The 13,201-nt window shown below is 36.2% G+C and overlaps 1 protein-coding gene and 1 long non-coding RNA gene across 7 annotated transcripts in view; both read left to right on the top strand.

Annotated features, from left to right (window-relative positions):
• Window positions 1-13,201, top strand: part of LOC126248661 (rho GTPase-activating protein 190) — a 325,162-nt gene that overhangs the window by 295,330 nt on the left and 16,631 nt on the right. The window lies entirely within an intron of this gene.
• LOC126248662 (uncharacterized) lies at window positions 1,834-6,594 on the top strand. Its single transcript, XR_007545523.1, has 2 exons — window positions 1,834-1,924; window positions 2,022-6,594. It is a non-coding gene; the product is annotated as an uncharacterized LOC126248662 (long non-coding RNA).

The raw sequence follows: 13,201 nt of genomic DNA, 5'->3' as shown, positions 1-13,201 counted from the left end.
GAAATTCTAACTGATGGAATGGCGACATGTAGGAATAAGTTTCTTCACTATCTTGTCAAGAATGGCTGAGTGGTTAGGAAACTGAGAAAAGACGTGTAGGAATTCTTTCAGAGTTGTTAAAGAAGATCTGCACTTGCATAAGGCTTGTTATACAACATTCAGCAATTAAATTTAACTTGTGTGTGGAGCAGTAAATAAAGTGAGCATTTTATACACTTCTTTAATTCTCTGTTGAACTCCACTGTAACATTGAGGTATCAGTTTCTCATGTGTTCCATTTACTTTTGTTTAGCTTGCAGAGAACAGCTACAGTTACATCATCTGCAGTGTGATAGTTTGTCATACAGAGGAAATAAATCTTTCATTTATTATCTCCAATAACACATACCAAATTATTAGCACCAGTTGTGATAAGTTTGCACAGTCAGTGGTTTCATCAACTTAGATTGCAAGGAAACTTGTCTTGGACAGCTCACTCATGATGAGGTTGACGCATGCCTCATAAATGGAATACAGGAGTCCATTTTGAATCATTTTGAATAGACCTAAGGAAACCTGAATTTCTGTTTTTTTAAATGTGCTGCTTCAAGACACCATCCAGTTCCAACATTAGACGAACTAGCCTTCAAAAAAAAAAAAAAATTCCTGAATTCTTGGAGTTTTCTATTTTGTCGCCAGTGTCAGAAACAAAAAACTATAAAAAAGTGTATAGTATATGTCAATTAATGACAAATCAAAGCATAATAGAGACGTACACAGACAGATTCAGTAGTGAAATTTCAGCTACTATGTTCATTGGCCAGAGCCTTCAGGAGGCCCATAACTGCTGCACTCTATTGAAGTCAGCCCCCAGACCTCTGCTACACAGAACTAAACTGCCATTTCAAGTCACAGCGTTAAGATTAGCTACTGCTTGTTAAGAAAACATCACTCGATATCGGCAGGTCCCAAAGCATTGACTGTCACTATTTAAACCAGTGTGTGGAATATTTGAAATGCCTACTGACGATTTAAATTCTATAATACATCATTGAGAAATATATTTTAATGTGTATTTTGGGGTGCCTTCACCACAGAGACTAACTATGAGCCATACCTGCTCACTGGTGTCCTCAGTACCTCTCCTCATGTATCAAATGCCTATCACCATTCCACAACTGCAATACCATATTGGATACGTCCAGCATCTTGGCTGTTCCTTTGCCCCATTTAAGCCATATGACAATGGAGCAAATTATCATGTAACCTGCATCTTACTCAAAACTACTCTGCATTCAAGAGGAGATTAAAGCTTTGTTTTATCATCAGTGCAGTTTATCTCTCTATGCATCTCTCATCCTTTCTATTTCTGCTTCTTTCTTTCCATCTAATCTGCTTATTATACCCAGTTAAAGAACATAGTGAGGAAATTGCTTAATGTTACTAAGACTGACATGTCTGTAGTTTCACATCATATAGCTATATAGTTTCCCAAAAGTGTTTTATGTTCACATGCTATATATCCCATGTCACTTAATCAAAATTAGCGTTTGAGACATCATTTTCCAGGTTCACCACTAATCTCGAAAAATGCACAGATAGTTTAAAGTTATTTTTTTCGTTAAAGAACTTTATTTTGAAAACATTTTTCTAAGAACAGTGTAGAATGTGCCATCTGTTGACAATCTGTTTAACTAACACGCACGACTGTGGCTGCAGTTTGGTAGATTCTTTACGCAAGAGTAGTCTGTCACGTGATTTGCTGCATGAGCAAACTGAATTACATCAACTTTCATCATCACGGGTATGTACCATTTACTTTTATAACTTAATTTATTACTTAGTACATTTAACTTTTAATTCATCATTACTTTACAGTGATTGTTTTAAACTCCATACCATTAATCTCTATCACTAGCAAAGGCCAACAAACAATTATGACCAGGTATATTTATTTGTTATTAATGTTTCTTAACAAATGAATAATTACAAAAACCAAAAACTGTCAAATGTCTGCTAATTTTTTTCTTCTGTATTTCAAGTTTCTACAGTGCCATCGGGCACAACATGATAATATCGAGAGAGTGACATCCAACCAGAGGGCATTCCACACCATAGAAACATGTCACAAACTGTAGAAGAAGAAATGCCAGAGGAAGTGATGAACATAGACAACTTCAACTTCAGCAAGATAGAGAAGTTCAGTGCAACTGTAGACAAGACCAATCAGTGTTCAGTGGCAACAATTAGTGCAAGACATCGACTTTGTGTCACCAACTTACCTACTTCACCTCCATCAAAATATAAATGCAACTACATAAACTACCAAAAATATTGTTCTGCCCATCTTTTCCTTAAAGGCAATGAAATTCAAACACACAGTGCTGATAATATGGACCAAATGTGTGCATGTTGTTCTGCGAGGTTGCTTGCATGGGAGTTCAGTGACAATTCAGCTACCATGTGTTCCACAAGGGGGAGGTTAACTTAGACCCCATTAAAGTTTGTGAAGAGCTTCAAAACCTCATAGATCTGAATAATGACTATACTAAGAACATTATAGGAAATATTAGACAGTTTAACAATGCTCTGGCATTTGCATCAGTTTAGTTTAAGACAGGTGATATTTCTTGCAGCAGTCCACATTGCATGGATAGGTGTATCATATGGTAGGAAGTTGCACCAACTTATGCTGACCTCTTCATTATAGATTTTGATACTCCATTACATCATCATATAGAGAATAAAGCCAATAGAACATGTTGCAGGGAAATGCTTGATACACACAATCCTTATGCACAGTTGTTTAAATATATAAAAGATGTAGCTCACCGTGTACCTGATTTTCAAATGCAATTCAATACTAATAAGACATTTCATCCTGGAAGATCCAATGTGCCTACAGTCAGTGAGGTGGCTGCTGTTTTTAGCACTGGTGACAGAACACAACCAGGTAATTTTGATTTTTTCCTCTGTTCTAAAAGAACTGGCACACTTACGACAGTATCTTACTTGAATCCTCATTTTGATCTGATGTGCTGTTAACTGCTTTTTCCATATGGTGGGTCTGGATGGACTGTAGGTAAGCCTCATGTTCAAGTTCATGATACTGCATTGATAACAGTCACAACACAGCTACAGTACTATTGTTATCATCTAGCAGTTGGAGAGGGTTTCACTGTACTTCATGCTTCAGGTAAATTATTTCAACAACATATTGTTGACAGTTATATCAAAGTAGAAGGTTTATTCAATCTCATAAAAAAGAACTTGTAGCTGATAGTTACAAAGGTTTGATGGACTTTCTTTACACTGATGCTGAACAAGGGGGAGCAATTAGGGAATATATATACTGATCTTCCTTCTGCTTACAATGAGAGTCCTTGCAGTATGCTTCAAAATTATCAAGACGCGACTGCCATTGTTGCCCACTTAGGAAAGCCTGATCTGTTTCTCACAGTTACTTGCAACTGCAAGTGGACTGAAATTACCTCTCAGCTGAAACAGATGAACATAGATCTGAATTAATTTCTATGGGTAAATTTGGTAGCTTTATAACACAATCTGTTTAAAAACACATGTACTAGGTGTAGTCATTGGTTATGTTTATGTTGTTGAATTGCAAAAGGGAGACATCCGCCATGCATACTTTGTGCTCATTCTGTCAAATGAAGATAAATTACATTCATTTGAAGATGTAGACACTTTAATTTGTCCAGAAATTCCAGATAAAGAAATGGACCCCAAACATTTTGAAGTTATTCAGGAATTCTTGGTACACAGACCTTGTGGTACTGTCAATCTGAACAGTCCCAGCAGGCAAGAACAAAAAATATGAAAAATTATCCAAAACATTTTCAGGAGGGAACTGACTTAAATGTTGATGGTTACCATATTTATAGATGATGTAGTAATGGCATTACAGTGACATTTTGATCATTTATTGTTGATAGTTGGTGGATTGTACCATTCTGCAGATTTCTCAGTAGAAAATAACACTCTCACATCAATCTTGAACATTGTTCTTTGATCAAATCTGTTACATATTTGTTCAAGTATGTGTATAACAGAAATGACTGCATGGCTTTAGTATTTGCATTCAGATTCGGAAGGTGAATGACAATTTGTTGTTGATGAAGTCAAGATTTACTTGAGTTGTTGTCATGTGAGACCACCTGAGATTCTATGGTGACTGCGCGAAGTCTGGATTTTCCATCAATGTCATACGATCGAGCGACGATCCGTCCATTTATCAGAACAACACATGATGTACTTTCAGGCTAACCTTCATAGGGACTACAAATTCGTGGCATTTTTTAATTGTTCAAGTACAGTATTACCTCACACAAGTACCTTTACCATGAAATCCCAGAACATTTTGTGTGGTCAAAAGGACAATGGATTATTCACAAGACAAACTCCAAGTGCTTTGGACACACCTGCACTGTGAATCCACCTCCAAGTACAGCTTCTGCATGTCTAAGGACAACAATCATTTGACGGTCTAGGCACAGTTGATGTAATACTGTGGATCTCTTTACTCTAAACTGTAGAAAAATTACATTTAGTCATTAATTAACACTGGATGGAAAGAATGTTTGCAGGAGGCTGCCAGATACCAAATGCCAACACAGTTGAGACAGATTTTTGCCATCAACTGTATATTCTGTTCTTTCAATATACCTGAGTTGTAAACATATCAGGACACACTCTCAGAAGATTTTTCAGAAACAGCACACACACACCTGAAGTCTACAACCGTACGTTGCTAGAATCGGAGAATGGTTTTAAATTTCATGGCAAATCTTGCCAACAGTTCCACCTGCCGACCCGTGAAAAAGTTAAACAAAGAACAGAAGGCAGTAGCTGATTCAGTCAGAAATAAGATTCCCAATTGTTGCCTCACTGGTGGACTTGGAGTCTCTGGAAAAATATTTGTCTACAAAACTTTGTATTGCATTTTATGAAGTGAAAACAAAGTTGTTTTAGCTGTTGCATGGACAGGTATTGCTACCAATCTCCTGCCAGGGGGACGCACATCTGATTCAATTTTCAAACTACCTGTAACTATCTTAAATGTATCAGTCTCATTAATTCTCACTCACACTAAGGATGCATAACTTTTCTGTAACTCTTATCTCATCATTTGGGATGAGAGTTCACTGGTTCCGAAAGAAGTGCTAAGTGTTGTCGATCGACTTTCAAGGGACTACATGAATAATAATCTCCCTTATGGAGACAAAATAATTCTGTTTGGTGGAGATTTCCTTTAAATAGCACACATCATTAGACCTGCTAATGGAACAGTCTTTGCTGAAACTACATTTAAATAATAACCGTTATGGTGTCCATGTTAAAATTCACAAACTAGCTAAAGATATGAGGGCAAATTATAATACCATATTCACTGAGTGGTTACTTAAGTTGAGTAATGGTGAATTAGGAAATCAAACAGATTACTTCAATGAAGCAATCAAAATTCCTAAACATTGTTATTGTAATTACAATAGTTTTATTGCCACCATATTCAATGCCACAGAAAGCAATGAACAAAATGTTATGCAATTCTAGTTGCAGGCAATACTATGTTCAGATAATGATGACTGTACAACAGTTAATTAATTTGTGACTTCCAGTTTGTTACATGTAGAGGCAAAGATCTACCTCAGCTCTGTATTCTGTCCATCTTGAAGAAATTAACAACGTTCATATGTACCCTGTAGAATTCTTGGACTCATTAAATCCATCCAGTTTACCACTTTATAAATTGCTTGTAAAGAAAAGTGCTATTATTATGTTAGTTAGAAATCTTAATGCTAATCAGGGGTTAATTGTTGTGAAATATTAGTTGTAACTCAGTTAGATGAGTATATCATTACTAAATTCATTGACTTGTCTAAAAATGAGCTCATACTTCCCGTTAACCTCACACCTTCTGATCCAACCTTGTCTTTCCAAATGATAAGAAAACAATTTGCAATGAAAGAGCATTTGTTGTGACAATTAATAAAGTGTAAGGTCAAATGCTTTAAAGGGCAGGGTTGTATTTACCAGAATGTGTTTTTTGCATGAGCAGTTATACTTTTTCACGAATTTACACATTCACTGATATTTATGTTTGTGCTGAAGACACTACAGCCATAAGGTTAACAATGATCACGTTATAACTTCTTACAATATTATTAAAGAAGTTTTGTAAAATAAAGAAGTTTGAAAAAATAAAATATGACAAAGGCAGTATTTGCTTGGTATATGTTTTACAATTAAACATATTGTATATAATGATACTGATTTTTTGTAGAGAGACTAATATTTGTTACTACTATTCAAATAATATGTTTCATTAATAGATATTTGTATTTATGTATATCTCTGTTACTGTATTACCTGTCGGTAATTGAGCAGGATAGAGTGCAAATTATTTGCATGGGTCAACTAATATTCATTACTATACATTGTCATCGTCATTATTATTATTAAATATTGCTCATGTACCATACAATCTGTAATGTTTACTCACTAAGAAAGCCTGGTTAGATGTAAGAGAGTGCCTGAAGTCTCTAATCCTGCTAGGTGAAATAAATACATAAATAAAGACTGTTGTAACAGTCTGTAGTTCTACATTATTATTTCAGTATTCAGTCATACCTGCAGAACCAGTACCACAGTGTCCTTACAGAGTGGTTGTTTTCACATTTGTGCTTTTTGTGTATTCCTTGTTTCTTACATCATTCCCAGCTTTATGTTAATATTATTGAATATTATGAGGATATATGGTGTGAAGACAGAGTTACTCTCAAGGGAATAGTCAGGCTAGTCATGTTGAAATCTGCCATGGTTTTTTTGCCACTTGTACTCCATGTTAGTTACAATCTACATGCAGAATTTCACCACCTGACATGAACTGGAGATTATTGTAAGGCAATAATGAAATATGACATTTTTTCACGTGGTTTCCACCCTTGAAATTGTTTTCGTGTACCGTCCTGAACTTGTATCACTGCCCATTAAGTTGTGAGGTAAGTGCTTAATCACCGATTGAATGTGATCATAAATTAATTAAATATTAGTGGACAAATACAATATTGTATCCATAACATTTATCCCAAATTTGTATGGAGTATATACAAATATAAGGGGCAGTCAGATGAAAATGAGGCAGACGAAATGCCATAACTGTTAATACATTTAGCCTACTGTGGGACAAGAACAGTTAGTGCCTTCATGGAAAAATGGTTGAAGTTGCCTACGGAACCGTGATTGTACTCAGATATGCAACTCTTCATCTGAAGCAAATTGACAGCCATGAATGTCTTTCTTCAAGGCCCCAAAAATATGGAATTTTCATGGTGAAAGACTGGGTATGTATGGAGAATTGTAAGGGCTTCCCAGCAAATCTTGTGCAGTAGCTAATACAACAGCCACACCAGCTTTGGAAAAGTCATGATGACCTTCCTCTTTGACTGCAAGGGCCCAGTGCTCATTGACATTCTGGAACACAACACCACAATTAAAGTGCAGCAGTACATGGACACTTTGCACAAGGTTGTTTCGACTATGCTGCAGAAGTTTCACTGGAATGCCTTTACACATCCTCCATAAAGTCCTGATCTCTGACCATGCCACTTACATATTTTTGGAGCCCAGAAGAAAGATATTCTTGATTTGGTTTGGATGAAGTGGTGCATGTCTGGGTACAATTATGTTTCTGTAGGCAACCACAAATGTTTTTCCATTAAGGTATTTACTGTCTCATCTCAGTGTGATATATTTGTCAACATTTACAGTGATTACTTTTAAAATCATATAGGTTGACTTACTTTTTTCTCATCTGTCTCATTTTCATTTAACTGTTCCTTATAAATACAAGGTTTCCAGCATTTCAACATTAATTTTATTCCTTGTAACTTTTGCAAGAATGTGAAATATTGATGCAATGCTCTAAACAGACATTTTTGTTTACTAGGAACATACAATTAAGGGAGATTATTCCAGCCCTTTGAGGTGCAGACTTAGATGTTCTGAGACAAAACTGGGTCAGATTTGGGGATGAATCCAGCCTAGTATCAATACATTAAGCAGTGCCACTCTTACCAGATTTTTAAACAGAGGAAAGGAAGACTGATAGTGTACTTATGACTGCAATATGAGAATGTTGTCATGGTGGTAAACTGGAAACTGCAGTGGTCTATCCATAATAATTTAATCTCTTAATGTTAAGTAAAATGCCTTGCACTGATGGAAAAATTCTTTGTCTAACTGCCATCTCGCTGACATTTCTTCTCCATCCTCTTATTCTCAGGGCTCTGATGTTTCCTTCCATGTTGTGCCGCCATTGTTGACATAGCCTTTCTTTTAATATTCTTCCTGGCAGTTTCCACTTCAAGATGTACTGGTGTCCACTATCCTTAGGACATGCCCTAGCCAGGCTGTTCTTTTACTTTTAATTAGCCTTACAGTAACAGCTCCTTGGTTGAGATGGTCCAACTCGTAATTGGTCCTTGCTATCAGACTACAGTCATTATTCCAGATTCCTCCACCGGCCGTAGTGGACTTGCAGTTCTAGGTGCTACAGTCTGGAGCTGAGCGACCGCTACTGTCGCAGGTTCGAATCCTGCCTCGGGCATGGATGTGTGTGATGTCCTTAGGTTAGTTAGGTTTAATTAGTTCTAAGTTCTAGGCAACTGATGACCTCAGAAGTTAAGTCGCATAGTGCTTAGAGCCATTTGAACCATTTTAGAGCCAGATTCCTCCATAAATTTTCTGTAGTAGGCTTCTTCAAATATTCTCAGTTGTTGTTCATCAGTGATGGTCAGCATCCATACTTTACATTCATATGTAGCCACTGGCCTAATCACAGCCATATAGTCATTTTTGGCATCATTGAGCATAGTCATCTTGAGCATCATTAGCTTTATAAATGTATGATAACACATATGGCCACCTAAAAGCAGGCTTTTATTTCAGTGACATGAAAATTATCTAACTAACTAAATATTAGCTGCTAGTTATTCAAAATCCTCTCTGTGCTCAAAATTAAAATCTGCTGCTGATCAGTAATCCAGGTTATTGTCCCCTGTTCTGTGTAGCTTCATATATTTAGTTTCTGATTCATTAATTTCGAGTCCTGTATGCTTTGCAGCTTCTTCCAGATCTACCACTACTAACTCCAATGATGTCCTTCATCTGCTAATAATTGCAACATAATCAGCGTATGCAGCAAACTGTGTGGTCTTTATCTATGTGCCCAGATATCTGCAGTTTTTGTAGAATCACTACTAAGGTCAGATTGGAAAACATTGTGTAAGAGCATCAGCTATTGGTTGTTATGCCTGGCTGTTTTATATATTCTATCATTTTTTTCACTATTTAGACTACCAAAAGCCTACTTGAAGTCCACATAGATATTGTTGACTTCTATGTTATATTCATATGCTTTGTCTCAGTATGAATATATGGTCCATAGTTGATCAATTAGGCCTAAAGCCTCACTGATAACTGCCCAATATGTCTTTCACATATGGGTCTAGTCTGTTATATTGGATTCTGGGTAAAATCTTATATGCCACATTCAACAGAGTACCCCTCTGTAATTGTTGCCTTCCTTATATATGACTGAATTACACCCTTCGTCCATTCTTCTGGGATTCTTTCTTGATTCCAGATAACCAGATAAGTTTATGTATCCATCTGTATAAAGTAATGCCTCCTCTCTTTAGCAGCTCAGCAATTATTCCATCAGTTCCTGGAGATTTGCGAGTTTTTGACAGTTCATCACTCTTTATACTTGTGCAAGAGTAGGCTCTTCTATTTTTGGTTCTTCTGTGTTCTATAATATCTGTTGCTCCCCATCAGTGCACTCATCCTCCAACATTTCTTTAAAATATTCTGTCCATCATTTCCCCTTTCCTGTCTGCAAATTTCCATATTTGTACTTGCAGCCTATTATTTAGGTTTTTACCCTTATGGACCTTCTTTTAACTTCTTGTAAAACTTTCTACTCTCATTCCTGTTTAATGCTCTTTATCATCCTCTGTCTTCTTTTAAGGCTTCTCTTTTCTTTCTTCTGCACACCGTGGCTGTTTCTGTCGTCCTTTCATTATACATAACCTAGATATTTTATTGGAGACATTTTAATCTTGCTTTTTTCTTCTGTTGCACCATTCTACATTCACCATAATATGACTTCTCATTTCTAGGTTGGGTAGAGTTCCCTGTTACGTCCTTTACCACAGTTCAGAATTCTCCTAGTTTTCCCTTTATATGCCATATCAATCCTTTGCTTCATTTTTGTAGCCACATGTTAGTGGACTGATTCTGAGTTTGCTTCCAAAATCATGCATACATTTTCAGTGCCGCTTGCCCATGTTTTGGATACCAACATATGCTCAATTTGATTTGTATCATGTATTCGTGGAATTTTCCAGGTCCCTTTGTAAACATTTTTTCTTGGGATCATGCTTACTGCTTTGAGAGCATTGGCAGCCATGAACTGGGCAGTGCTTAGCCCATGCGGCAGTTAATGATTCAGACTTTTTGTAACTTAACCAAGATTCTAGAAGGAGAAAGTATTTGTTCCCACAGAACAAAAGAAAAGTGTGATGTATGAAAAATTTAACCTTTTAATCTCAAATTTTCCCAGACTTTGATTAGTCTACCTCATGATTGTCTATCTAAAACATTGATCTTTTCACATGCAGTCCAAAATTTTCTGTTGATTTCTGAAGACAGACATATAGTGTGGGTAACACTGAACCATCGATTCTGATTACAGATGGCGGATGTGGAGTGCACATTTGTCTCTGTATGTTTTTCCGTTTTGAGTGAAAGCATACGTTCCTTTTTTCAGAACTGGACTGATCTACGTTGTAAACAAAAAATTCACTAAAACTAGTGATCTTATGCTTTACATTTGTTACAAAAGTTTCCATCACATTAGCTTCAATCACTTCAGTTTCTGATCTGTTTCACAAAATTTTTATTATTATTTTTCTTGATGCAGTGTTATGCAGTTTTTTTTAAGCAACTTATCCAAATTTGAGAGGCGGTAAAGTAATGTAAACCTATATCCTTAGCAATAGCTAAAGCCCAGTCTCTCAAAATACTATCACTGACACTAAATGACCTTTTGTCTGGCATCAGAAAAAAAGCTCAAAAAACAGTATGCTCAAAATCATTGTACTATCCATTTGAGTGGTACTTCATTTTGGAACTTTGTCTTTCCTTCTATGCAATTAACATTCCAAATGGACAAAGTGAAATTTCTTTTGTATGGTACTCACACACAGGTGTTCTGGACACTTTCGTTTAACCAATATACCACCGCTGTTTCTTTGTCTGATAAGGTAATTCTAGTTAGTGGTGTTTATTTGGAGGTAACTGATAATCAAATGTTGCACTATCACTTAAAGATCTTCATGAGTAGAAATTCTTTTAGCTTCTTCACTGTTGGTGGATTTATAGTCTACAGTATGGTACCAAGTGTTTCAGTTGTTTCTAATCTCATATCTGCACTATTTAAATGTTTGTGTAAAAATTAACTATTTCAAACATCACTTAATGTGGATGCATGTTTTCTGTCAGTGGCTTCAGTTGGTATCTGTTGTGTGTCTCCATAGCCAGCAGCAGAACATTCACAGGGTTCCCTGTCACCTGTGAGGTGAGATTGGATGTACAGAGTATTTTTTTTTTTAATGCCAACTAGAGTCAAAAAGATGTATTTCCAAACAGTTACCAAAAATTAAAAGAAGATCCTGAGGGAAAAAAGGGTATTTGCTTCCCTTTTAACAAAACCTCGAATTGGAATTCTCTTCAGCAAATGCAGCAGCAATAATAAGATGGCTGTGCATTCCATGTTATACACACAACACTTACCGTAAAAACAGCCGACCAGATCCAGGGGTATCTGTCTCTTATTTTTTATTAGCATACTTCCTGATGGTATCTGCGGCTGAAATTTAATATGTTGATTTTAGTGGATGGTAACACGTGGCTAAAACATCATCATAGGTTCGATACGACAATTCTGACTATTTCCTTGTCGGGTGAAAGCACATCCTAGATTTGATACATAAAGTTCTCTGCACCTATCAGAATATAAACAATCATTATGGTCTCAACACCCCTGCCACCACACCGTCCTTCTCTCTCATCCCATGGAAGTATGTAACATCCATGTATCTTTGTTATTACTGTTTAGCACATGTTGCTTCATTAAATCAGCTTAAACATGCTGTAGCATACCAGGTTATGCACATCGGTAGTGTTGCCGTATATAACAGTTACAGTGTGTGCTGTGTCTTGACAACAGGTGATGTGCTGCAATGGTTGGTGCACTGGATTCGTATATGGGAAGACGAGGGTTCAAACCCACATCTGGCCATCCAGATTTAGGTTTTCCGTGATTTCTCTAAATTGCTCCCAGCAAAATACCTAGATGGTTCCTTTGAAAAAAGGGCATGGTTGACTTCCTTTCCAATCCTTTCATAATCCAGGCTTTTTGCTCTATCTCTAATGACATTGCTGTCGATTGGCAGTTAAACTGTAATCTTCCTTTCTTCCGTGCATGGCTTGATCTACTGTATGAATCACATTTGTTCAATTTTGAGTCGGTATGTCCCTTTTAAAAGTAATAATTTAAGAAGTAACAAATTTCTCCTAGTTGTAGAGTAATTATGTTGTTTTGAGTATGTTTCCTAGTTGGGTTTCCTTTCCTCCCATTACTTCTTGTTATTTGGTCACTTAGAAACAGTACAAAAAGTGAAGTTCACTTCAGTATTTTATTAAATAAATGTTGTATTATTTGTGCCTGCTTCTTTTTTCTTATTTTCTTCATACTAACATTAGTGTTAAATCTAAACGGAACCATTTTCCATATTATGAAATATAATTTGATTTTGATTAATGTTGACATAAAAGTTTGTAAATCTGCTGGAATGTATGTTCATGTGAAAGTATTTGATAATACTTAGAAGTATGGCGATTATGAAAGTCAGTTTCCTTTACCTGCACAATTGAATTGTTTTATCGAAGGTGAACAATTTCAATTCTGTGTTTAATTAATCATGACATTATTCAGGAGGTAAAATGGATTAAAACTTACAAGGGAACCTCCCCATCGCACCCCCCTCAGATTTAGTTATAAGTTGGCACAGTGGATAGGCCTTGAAAAACTGAACACAGATCAATCGAGAAAACAGGAAGAAGTTGTGTGGAAGTATGA

This window comes from Schistocerca nitens, chromosome 3, assembly GCF_023898315.1.
Source record: "Schistocerca nitens isolate TAMUIC-IGC-003100 chromosome 3, iqSchNite1.1, whole genome shotgun sequence".
NCBI classification, from domain to species: domain Eukaryota; kingdom Metazoa; phylum Arthropoda; class Insecta; order Orthoptera; family Acrididae; genus Schistocerca; species Schistocerca nitens.
This window is presented reverse-complemented; position numbering and strand designations above follow the sequence as displayed.